This window comes from Protopterus annectens, chromosome 2.part0, assembly GCF_019279795.1.
Source record: "Protopterus annectens isolate FY-2018-M chromosome 2.part0, PAN1.0, whole genome shotgun sequence".
Taxonomy (NCBI): Eukaryota; Metazoa; Chordata; order Ceratodontiformes; family Protopteridae; genus Protopterus; species Protopterus annectens.
Window position 1 is genome coordinate 1,268,453,929 of NC_056728.1, and position 12,981 is coordinate 1,268,466,909.

The 12,981-nt window shown below is 40.1% G+C and overlaps 1 protein-coding gene across 1 annotated transcript in view; it reads right to left on the reverse strand.

Annotated features, from left to right (window-relative positions):
* IFT74 (intraflagellar transport 74) overlaps positions 1–12,981 on the reverse strand; it is a 2,643,271-nt gene that overhangs the window by 769,962 nt on the left and 1,860,328 nt on the right. The gene's annotated exons all lie outside the window — the stretch shown is intronic.

The window sequence follows — 12,981 nt, forward strand, 5'->3', positions numbered from 1 at the left end:
TCATACTCCTGTGTATAGTAATAGCACCTGTAGCATGTCATGACGCATATGCTTGTACCACATGTCGCCTTGTGACTTATGTGGGGGGTATACTGTGAGAACCCAACTCTGAAATATTGGTGTTGTTCATTTTCCATTTCCTCACTGCCATTAAATGACACTTCCTATTTTTGTTCCTGTTTTGTTTGCTGAGGCTTTTGGGCTACAACTCCTTCACCCCAATTGGGCTAATATTTTGTATACACAGAACACACACAGTCAGCATCTGCTGTCTGTCCAATTGAAATCACTTGATACATTCTTTGTCAGGGAGCTGGTCTAACAAGGGTCGCTGGACATGCCTAGGTATGCAGAATCTGCAGGCAACTACTGCATCATCAGCATATTCACCTTCAGGAAGTTACTGTAAAGAAAGGACACATTTCATTTTCTTTATCGGTCATGGCTTGGTGCATGTAGCAGGTATGTTTGGAGCATGCTGGCTATTTTATTTTAATGCTAATAATGCAGTAAAATGCTTCAAATAGTTACATGTCTACACTCTGTCACTGCACAACTGACCATGTCTTCATTTGAACACTTCTCTTAATTCAAACCTTTTGGAATCACCAGGGCATGTCAGTTTCCACAACCTCTGGGTAGCACCTTGCCTCGAGTGTAAATTGTCTGGGAATTTCAAACAAGATTGTGAAAAGGAACAAGTACAGCAAAAATGTGAAACAAGTTATATCTAGATTTGACAGTAACAGTAAATACAATATTTTGAAAACATTGTTATTGCTAACTCTGCTGTAAAAGCAAAGGTAGTCAGATTTTCATTTCTTTTTTCCAGAAATCAAATTTGTCTAGGAACTCTAATAGTGTATTAGCAAAAGCTGAATAAGGAAAGAACTGCACTCACTGGTCATTAACATAAAGATCCCAATGTTCAAGGTGTCACGCAAAACTGTTAGTTCAAGGTGTCATACAAAACTGTTAATGACACGAACTGAAACTAAAACGGACACTTTAATACACTAAAAATATTCTTACCGTTGTTTTGTTTGTATTGTTCTTGGCTATTTAATGACTAGTGTTTATATCTATTGGAAGGTCTGTTTCTTGTCTCTTTTCCTGAAATGTTTAAGTTTAATAGACAACAATGAGAATAACATATAGTGTAATTTCCAACCAAAGACCAGTAATATTTACAAATAAATCTAATCAGCAGTAAATGATACGCCAGTACAAATCACGATGAATTCTAATATGATGGTAACAACTACTACATAAACAAGAACAACAACAACATGAATAACAATAATAAAGGTGGCTATTGTAAATAAATAAAAGATACACTCAATATGTGATAAGGTTACGAGGGCAAAAAGTTAGTGATAGTGGAGGAGCGTAACAGTTCATATTACACATATCCTTATGAATGACTCCAGAAATGTACAAACTGAATTTAATCAGAAATAATTTAAAAAGTCAAATAACTGAACTACTTTTAGGGAAAAAAAAGATATATTTGCATTTAGGTACTTTATTGCAGTTAAAGTAAAATTGGAAAATTATATTTTGTGGAGTGAGCTGCATTGGGTTGTGATTTAAAACTTTATTAAAGAAGGTAAGGTTATATACGTTTGGTTATCGCTAGTACGTGATTCTAAATTGTGATTTAAAACTGCCTGTTTCTTGAAAATATGTAACCACAAGTTATAAAGAGAATCAAAAGATTTGATGGAGGCTAGCATTATGCTTCTTGAATATAAAACAAACAGTGGGAGGTTTGGGGAAAAGGAAAACTTTTGTGGAGGAGTTACGCAAATATTTAAGATCATAAACTACATGCAAAACAATGTTATGAATGAAATAGCGGACAGAGCAATATTCCACACACAAACCGACTTTGTTATATCTAAATTAAGTTTCATTTGAAACTAGTAGGAATGATGAAATATTTAGATGCTCTAAATACATGTATATGCCAATCTATAGGATAATCAATATGTTAGGGAGATAACACATTTGTTTTCAGACAGAGAAATGTAAAATATGGAAATCTGGAACTGGACTTGCCGAAACTTTGATAGATAGGATAAGATACTTTTTAATATTCAGAATATGGTCCTTGGGTCAATGGTGCTGCCCACAAACATTGCACATTAAAGTGATTCTTCTAATTAAGAACTCAGCAACAGTAAAAGACCAAAGGAAATAAAAATATCAGGGAAAGATCTTTTTGCCCCTGTTAAAATATTCAAATTAACAATTATTTGTTGCACAAAATGCATAACATCAAGCAAGTGAAGTATCATCAGTAAGCTATGAAAAGTTTTTAGACTGTGTAACAGGCTATGAATATTGTATTTCAGTAGCGTACAGAAGGACAAAAAGAGTGGGGAGGAAGGATTACAAAATGATAATAAACATTTAGGGTGTGGTTTAGGCCAAGAAGACTGCTATGATGTTTTGTCATTGATGGAAACCAGAATCAAAAATAGTTTAAAAACATCTCAAAATTGAATGCTACCTGTAACAAATGGGAGTATTTATGTTATATTGAGCTTTAGGAGTGGAGAGTTTATGAAAAGAAATATGAATGTATATTTATTTATTTATTTTACATTTATTATTGTAGATAGTTTTAAAGAAATTCTTTGGTATTGGCTGACAAGAGGAATTTATAAACCAAAAACAGATTTGAGGGGAAAACATTCATTGTGATCATTAAGATTTTGGATAATAGAGATTTCGAGTGTTTCATCTAACTATGACTTGTTGGATTAAATCCTCAAGTTTGGAAATGTTAAGTTAATTGTAGTTTATGCTATTTTGAAAAAGGTTTACCCTAAGACATTTCAGCTTTGAAGCTATTTTTACTTGAGGTAAAACAAAAAATATTAATATTTGTGTAATAATCAATAATAAGAAATTTGTTTTGTAAATACAGACTGTAATAGGAAAATATTTTTTTTCACTCAAAGCCAAGATATTGGAAATATTGCTATGAAGAGAGAAGAAGAAATTGTTATCATCTTCAAATGCAGTAAAAGGTGACATCAGGCCTTTAAATACATGAAATTTGGTTGAATAAACATTTGATATGAATTGAGAAATGGTTTATTTATTTATTTAGTTATTTATAAAAAATGTTGGTGTGCCCTGTGTGGCAGTTGCTGCTTCGAATCCCCACAAGAAAGTGCACTATTTGTTTTGTTCTTTTATGAGAAACAACAGCAAGAACAGATTTAATGGTAAGAAATGAAGGTATACTTAACTACAGTGCTGAGAATCTCTTAGAAATCCATTTTCAAATTATGCCATACTGTATGTGAGCTGCTTGCTGTGAGGTCTATAAAGTCAAACACACTACAGGAGCTCCTACAGCTGGGAATCATAATGGAACATAGTAAAAACTGCAGAAATCTGTCAAACCAGATATCAGTAGCACAGTGGAACTGCATTAAAAGGAAAGGATGCGAAAGATCAAGAAAGAGAGGCTCTGCAGCAAGAATTAAGGTCAGATTAAAATAAATCTGCACAGGTCTGGACTTCCTCCCATGCTGCTGGCAAATGTACACTCACTAGAGAGCAAGATGGACTACTTAAGGATGGCTCTTTCTACACAAGCTAAGGTGAGAAATAGCTATTTACTTGTGTTCACTGAAACTTGGCTGAACTCCAATATAAATGATAGTACAATATATCTAGAGGGGATGTCATTGTTTTGTCTTGATAGAATTCAATCTCTGTATGACAAATCTTGTGGAAGAGAGGTGCGTGTGTGTGTGTGTGTGTGTGTGTGTGTGTGTGTGTGTGTGTGTGTGTGTGTGTGTGTATCAACAACAGCTGGTGTACAAATTGTGAAATAATTGCCTCTTGCTGCTCAGAGAACATCAAGTTCATGTCAGTAAAATGTAGGCTCTTCTACTTACCTAGGAAATTCAATGGAGTGAGCTTAACAGCTGTCTACATTCCTCCTAGTGCTAATACCAATGAGATATTAAACATTCTGTATCTGTCCCTAAATGACCTACACAATAAGAACCCAGAGTTTGCTCATATAATAGCGGGTGATTTCATTCAGGCTGACCTGAAATCTGTATTACCTCACTACCATCAGCGTGCAACAAGAGGGGAGGACAATCTGGATAAGGGTACACAAACGTAAAGCTGGCTACAAAGCAGTACCTTATCCACACCTGGGCAGCTCAGAACATCTGGCCATCATGCTATTTCCTGCATATAAACCATTGCCTAAAAGGGGTAAACCAACAACTAGACAAATAAGGATATGGCCTAAGGGAGCAGTCTCAGCACTGCAGGACTGCTTTGAATGCATGGACTGGTTGATGTTTAGAGAGGCAGCTGAAAATAACCAAGATATAGACCTGGAGGAGTATACAGAATCAGTGATGGCCTACATTTCAAAATGTGTTGCTGATGTAACAGTCATCAAAAGCATCACCAAATGTGCAAACCAGAAACCTTGGCTGTCTGGTGAAGTATGTGAGCTCTCAAAGGCACAAAATCAAAGGACAAGGATGCCCTAAGAGTGGCCAGAGCAAATCTAAGTAGAGGTATATAAGAGGTAAAGAGGACCTATGGATGTAAATTTCAAGGAAACTTCACTAACCAAAGGGACTTCAGACATCTCTGGCAAGAAAGTTAAGCAGTAACCGACTACAGGCCTGCATCCTCCCTATGTGATGACAACACAGAATTTCTGAATAAACTAAACACCTACTTCAGCAGATTCAACATGGATAACAGTACTGTGGCAAGTAAGATCCAAGTTGAACAAGGTGAAGAGATGCTATGTCTCAGCACATCTGATGTTCTGAAGCACCCTGGAAAATATTAGGGTCCAACCTAACAGTCTCTTACTAGGCAACTTCAACTATGCCTCCATTAACTGGGAAGACTACTCATGTACCCATACACTTGCCCAACATTTCCTAGAGTTCATTAATTCCAATGGCCTCGACCAGCTCGTTCTTACCCCCACTAGAGGTAGCAAAATCTTTGAGCTGGTCAGTACTAACATGGGCAAAAATTGCTCTACACCAATAGTCAGCTCCTCCCTGGTTAGATCTAACCACAAACTAATCACCTTGGAAATCCACATCCCTCCCACCTCCCGCAAAGGTAGCCACCATGAAAACTTCTCCAAAGCTAACTTTGGACTCCTAAAAACAGAAGTGGCTAACTTCACAGCACCCATACAAATGGAGAATAGTTGTATGACTGCCGAATCATACACCAGTGCACTGTATGAACACGTACACAAATGCATGGATCTCGCCATACCGAATAGAAACAAGATGCTCTCCTCCAAAAAAAGGAAGCCAATCTGGTGGTCCCCTTCCATAAACAAACTCTAGAACAGAAGGATGAAACTGATGCGAAATAAGGTGAAGTCCCAAGACTGGAAAAACTTCCTTATCAGCCTCAACAAAAAGTTGAGATCCCTCATCAAATCCACTAGTCATAGGTGACTATAGTCAGGCACAGTGATGTCCCACTCACCAGGCTAAACAAGAAGAAAGTTACTGTCAGCTGCCTATCGGGTGCCAGGATCTGCCACATAATGCACGCACTCAGGTCACTCCACAACAAGTACAAATACCACTCTGTCATTGTCCATGGTGGTGTAAATGACCTGAGACATACCTCCTTGGACTACATGAAAAGAGACATGGAGGAGCTCTCGGATCTTGTAGTCCAGGCAGGTATGACACTAGCCCTGAGTAGCATCCTGCCATTACCCAAAATGATACCACAGTACAAGGACAAAATGACTGACTTCAACAATTGGCTAAGCTTCTGGTGTCATTCTAAGGGGATCAAGTATCTGTCTGTCTGGGACGACTTGGTCCACAGACCACGATGCTTTGCCAGAGATGGCCTGCACCTGTCGCCCCTGGGATTCCGGATACTGGCTAAGGCTCTTGCCACCCCTATAGTGCCTTTTTTAGGCAAAGTTCAAATGCTAAATTCACCACCATAACAGGTACAAGCAAGCAAACTCTGATGGTAATGCTACTCAATGCTAGAAGTCTAAACCTCAAAATGCACTCACTCGAGGCACTCCTTAAAATGGAGAACATCGACGTCTGTGCAGTGACAGAGACCTGGTTCAAGGATGCAGAGACCACCCCTGCATTTCCAGGCTATAATTCATACCACACCTTTCAGCCACCTAACTTGGACCGAAACACTAAAGGCGGAGGCGTGTCCATATTCATTAAGGATATCCACATCTCCAGGCTAGTTGCTCAACATAATGCATCTGAAAATATCCAAGTGCAACTAACAATGGGCAAGACTGCAATCCAGTTTGTAGCTTGTTACTGATCTCCCACCATGCCCCAGGATTCCCACTCTTCATTTTTTAAGATACTGGAAAATATTAAGGTGCAACCCAAAACTTTAATTATGGGCGATTTCAACTACCTCACCATCAACTGGGAAAACTACTCATGTACCAACTCATTTGCTTAACATTTTCTGGAATTCATAAATTCCAATGCCTTGGATCAGCTTGTCCACACCCCCACCAGGGGCAGCAATATCCTGGACCTGGTCATTACCAATATGGGTAACCGGAGTTGCATGCCAGAGGTCAACTCCTCATTGGTCAGATCCGACCACAAGCTAATCACCCTAGACATCCATATCACACCCCACCCCCATTAAGGAAACCACCATCAAAAGTTACTCCAAAGCCAATGTCATAGTTCTTAAGACAGAAGTGGCAAACTTCATGACACCCATGCAGACGGTAAATAAAGGTATGACTGCTGAATCTTACACAAATGCATTGTATAAGCACATACATGAGTGCATGGATCGTGCCATCCCCAACAGAACCAAGACGCTATCCTCCAAACAAAGGAAGCCAATCTGGTGGTCCCCTGCCATAAATAAACTCTACAACAGAAGGAAGAAGCTGTTGCAAAAAAAGTAAAATCCCAAGATTGGAGAACCTCCCTGATCAGCCTCAGCAAGAAGCTGAGATCCCTCATAAAATCCTCCAAAGCCAGTTATGAAAATAAAATCACCAATGATAGCCACAAAGCATTCTACAGCTATGTCAGTAATCTCAATGGCAACACTCAGATATGCTCTGAGCTACAGCACAATAGCACTAAATATACAGAACCAACTGATATTGCCAACATCCTGGCAGATAGGTTCAGTGCTAAGTTTACCCCCCCTCACCCTCCAAAGGGCCCATCTTAATACCAGAAGCATGCAAAGCCCCTGTAATCACGGATGCACAAGTAAAGACTGCACTCTCCAAAGCCAAGAACACAGCATCCACGGGATCCTACAACATCCCAGGCTGCGTCCTGCACGAACTACAGAATGAACTGGCACGCCACCTAAGTACCATGTTCAATCATAGCCTCACCTCAGGCAATGTGCTTACTGAATGGTGTACAGCGATGGTTATCCCACTCCACAAAGGGGGTGCCACCATAGACCCCAGAAATTACCGCCCCATTAGCCTGACAAGCCTGGTGTGCAAGGCCATAGAATGTATCATTTTGAAGCTTATAAACAAAGACATAGATAACCTCCAAACCCTGGACCCCACTCAGTATAGGTTTGTAAAAGATAGCTCATGCCTACTAAACCTGACTAACTTCTTTGAAGCAGTCACTAGAGCCATAGATGAGGGCAAGCTAGTGCACACAGCCTATCTTGACCTCACCAAGGCTTTCAATACCATCTCCCACTCTGGAATTATGGATAAACTCACTAAACTGGGCATAAATCCCTATGTCACAAGATGGGGGGCCAACTGGCTCACTGACAGAACTCACACAGTAAAAGTAGCCAACTCCAAGTCTGACTTCAGACCAGTGCCGAGTGGAATACCACAGGGTTCAGTCCTGGGTCCTCTCCTATTTCGGCATCTACTTCTCTGAAGTGCAGGCCAACACAGAAGGTCTTTGGCTAACAAAGTTAGCAGATGACTGCAAACTGGGAGCCATAATAGAATCACCTAATGATGTAGACATTTTACAAAAGGGCCTCATAGAGACAGATGCTTGGTGTCAAAGTCATTGCCTGAAGCTCAATGCCAAGAAGTGCACTGTCACCCCCTTTGGGAAAAACTCGGTACCCATGAACTACCACATAGGCGGTAGCTCACTAAATATTGAAAGTGTGATAAGAGACCTCGGGGCACAGGTGGACAGTGGTCTCTCCTTTGATAACCACATCACCACAGTAGTAAGGAAATCCTTCTATGTGGCACACTTCATCACAAAAAGGTTCTCCTCTAGAAAAAAGGAGGTCATTGTTCCTCTCTACTCATCCCTCATTAGACCCATTATAGAGTACAATGCCCTGTTTGGCATGTATCTCACAAGACACCTACAACAATTGGAAAGGTCACAGAAATACCTCACTAAGAGGATTACTGGCCTCAAACAGATGCTATACGCAGACAATCTCAAAAACTCCAGCTCTACTCCGTCGCATATCACCTACTCAGAGATTATCTCTGCCTAACATACAAAGCTATGTCAAACACAGAGCTGCTGGACATGCTACACTTAAAGAAATCCCGATCTCTCTGAACAACACACTCCAGGGACCTAAACCTTGTCACCACAATAAACAGAACATGCTGGAGGGATAGATTCCTGTCCCAGAGACTTCCCATACTCTGGAACAAACTACCCAGTCATGTCAAGCAAAGGTCCTCATGGGCCCTCTCATTCCCTCCTGTACAGCTCTTTTGAGTGTGCGCTTTTAACCCCCAGTGGGCGTGGCTTAAGCCTTTAAAAAATAAGTTATCACCTTACAATTCTAGAAAATAATCATTGAGAGAGGTCAAATATCAGTAGAGTTGTGTTTGCCATCACATATGCTTCAAGACAAAATATCCTGGTACCTTGTAAGTAACATGGTTTTGGAATTATTAATGCAAATATGAACAATCAACATTTGATGCCTAGAGGAGCAGTAGGAGTTAACTGCAGAAGATGCCTGGAGGAGCACTCGGCTGTAATGAGTTAAGAAAAATCTTGACAACTGCATGGGAAATAGAAAATTCACCCCAGGGATCACTTCTGTGGCACTGCTTGACAGGGGCACAGAACAATAATTTTCTTGGGTGGTGAAAGTCAGGGAACCTTTTTGGCTAGGCTTATATAGGCTCCAGGACGGATAGCCTAGTACCTACCTATGAACCTATGATAACAGAAATGCAGCAGATAGTAAAGACAACCACAAGGCCTTCAATAGTTATGTAAAGAATCTCCACGTTAATATCCAGATTTGCTCTGAACTACTGCACAATGGTACCTCCTATACCGAGCCAACAGATATTGCCAGTATACTGGCCAACACATTCAGTGCCAACTTTACCTCTCTCTGCCCCCCAAAGGACCAATCACAATACCAGTAGATTGCCAGGCACCCAGTATTACTGCTGCACAGGTTAAAACAGCACTGTCCACGGCCAAGAATACAGCTTCTATGGGACCTGACAATATCCCTGGCTGTGTTCTGCATGAATTACAGAGTGAACTGGCACCTCACTGTGTGCCCTGTTCAATCACAGCCTCACCTCAGGCTTTTTCCCTACTGAATTGCGCACTGCTATAGTCATCCCTCTCCACAAAGGAGGAGTGACTACAGACCATGGGAATTATCACCTCATTAGCCTGATGAGCCTGATATGCGAAGCTATGGAATGCATCATCATGGACCTAATAAACAAGGATATAGGGAATCTCCAAACTTTGGATCCCCCACAGTTTGATTTTGTGAAGGGTGGATCATGCCTGCTCAAGTAGGTTGACTTCTTTGAGTCAGTCACCAGAGCTGTGGATGAAGGCAAGGTGGTTCATACAGCCTACCTTGATTTGGCCAAGGCTTTTGATACTATTCCCCACTCAGGAATCATAGAAAAACTCTCTAAGCTGGACATCAAACCCTATATCACTAGGTGGGTTGCAAACTGGCTCACAGATAAACCCACAGTGTGAAAGTAGCTCACTCCAAGTCAGACTGCCCACTAGTCACGAGTGGAGTCCCACAGGGTTCAGTCCTGGGTCCTCTCCTGTTTGGTATCTACTTCTCTGAAGTCCAGGCCAACACAAAGTGACTCTGGCTGACAAAGTTCACAGACAATTGAAAGTTGGGAGTTATTATTAACTCCCCAAGTGATGTTGACATCCTACAGGATGGCCTCACTGAGACCAACGACTGGTGTCAGAACCAAGGCCTTAAGCTCAATGCCAAAAAATGTGTCATTATCCCCTTTGGGAAAAACCCAGTTTCCATAAATTACCACATTAATGGTAGTCCACTGAACACAGAAGGCATTATAAGAGATCTGGAAACAGAGGTTGACAGCAACCTCTCTTTTGATCATCACATTGCCACTGTGGTCAGAAAGTCCTTCTATGTGGCACATCTCATTACTAAGGGTTTTGCATCCGGGAAGAAAGAGGTCATTATCTCTCTCTACTCTTCCCTCATTAGGCCAATCATCGAGTAGAATGTCTCATTTGGCATGTACCTCACTGGACACCTGCAACAACTGGAGAGGCTACAAAAGTACCTCACAAAGAGGATCTTAGACCTTAAACACTTATCCTATATGGACACACTCAAAAAACTCCACCTATTCTCTGTCTCATATCGCCTACTTTGAGGCGATCTCTGTTTGATTTACAAAGCCATGTCTGACCCAGCTCTAAAGAAATCCCAATCCCTCCACACAACATGCTCCAGAGACCTCAACCTCTTTACCACAAATAACAGAACATGCTGGAGGGACAGGTTCATAACCCAGAGACTGCCCATGCTATGGAATAGACATCCCATACATGTTAAGCAGAGCACCTCACTGACCCTCTTCAAGAAAAATCTTGATGAGTGGATGGGAAACAGAAAATTCACACCAGGGATAACTCCAGTGGCTCTACTCAACAGAGACACTGGGAACTAAGATCGGGTGGCATTATGCGAGGGTAATCCTACGGCTAGGCTTGTAAAGGCCCCAGGGCCATTAGCCTAGTACACACCTATGAACCAATGAACCTAAAAGCAGCTGGTCCTGATAATATTATAGGAAAGGTTCCTAGAGAATGTGCTATTCAACTATCCACTGTACTAACTGATATTTTCAGTATATTAACAAAGTAAAATAAACAGTACACACTCCTGCCAAACGTGGCTGACAAACAACAAAAATCAAGGCTTAAAAACAAGATGTGAGCACACCAACAAAATCGTATTGAAAAAACATCTGTAAGGACTGAAATGAGCTTATGAATAGATGTTTTATAAAATACTGAAGTAAAGACATCCAAAGTATGGGCTTTTGTGCAGCTTTAGCAATTTAATGGCATGCAAAATGTCATGTGTGTATATATTGGAGCAGTTAACTAAATTTTTTTTCTTGGATAGTGCAGGGGAATTCTGGAATTTTATATATATAGATATATGTATGTATGTATGTATATATGTATATAGATAGATATATGTATATATGTATATAGATAGATATATGTATATATGTATATAGATAGATATATGTATATATGTATATAGATAGATATATATATATATATATATATATATGTATATAGATAGATAGATATATGTGTGTGTGTGTGTGTGTGTGTGTGTGTGTGTGTGTGTGTGTGTGTGTTTTATATATATATAGAGAATTATAATCAGGTCCCCGATCATAACCAGGATGCTATGTGTTCAAGACATAAATATCAAGAAATTTATCTCAAGAGCAAGGCTCAAGAGATGAATTTCCTGACATTCATTTCTCAAACACTTAACATCCCAGGTTATAGTCAGAGAAACCCAATCATAATTCTTTGTAGTGCTTTTATCACTTAAAAGATAAAAAGAGAATGAAGAATAAGAATAATACAGTAGTAACTATAAACAGTTTAATAGCCTATGATGCCCACCACTGCTACCACTATGTGATGGGTGCCAATAGATGATGTCTCCTTGCTGGGTCAGCAATCAAGGAGCCTGAATCCTCACCAATGACACTGGAGAGGGGCATTCACTTGCAATACAAAAGGATACACTCAGTATTTCCAGATGCAGACCTCTCTGCATCAAGTACAATTTCCTTTAAGAGCACACAGGGGACACAATCAACCCAGGGTCTGGATGTCTCTGTATCTGTCTCCCTCCAGATCCACAGTAAGACTCTCCACCAGTACAGCTGTAGGATTAGGTCCTCAGCCGAGTGTCCAAGCCAAGTATTCCAGCACCCTCTCTGTGATCTCAGTGCTTTGTGTCCCTGCCCCAAATAGCTGACACACTGAGAGATTTAATTTTCACACAAATCCATGGGAAAGGCTGGCACAGGTTTACCTTCTGTGCCCCCTTATGTCCAGAGTATAAGATAGTTATTACTGCCACAAGACACTTAATCAGCTACTCTAGGGCCCTTAACAAAGGGTGTCCAATTATACTGTGCAATATTAATACTAATATAAATGGTAGCAGTTCACCAAGATGGCTAGGCCTTCTGGAGTGGCTCACACAGTGTCACCAAATAAATATAAGTACACTCAAAGGTTAAATACTAAGGACAAGCCACAATAAAATTTTTAATGTATTTAATAATAAATAATAAAAGTACATGAAAATACTGAATATATATTCACAGTAAACCACATAGTTCAAATCACAGACAATACTGAAAACAACACTGATGGACAAACTCATACAAATAAAGAAAAACAATATCTAAACTAAGCTTTGTTATATTCCTGACTAATCTATGAGATTTATACTGTTCCCTAATAACTTACTTGGGCAAGGCAAGGTGAGATATGGGAGCAGTCTTTCTAGTCAGGCTCCCAAGCAGAATACTTTACCCTCTGAGATTACATCATGTAAGAATATAATATCAAAGCTGTCTTGCAGAATGACCTCATCTGGTCACCTGACTCTAGGTTCCCACAATATGACCTTTTGAAGTTTGAG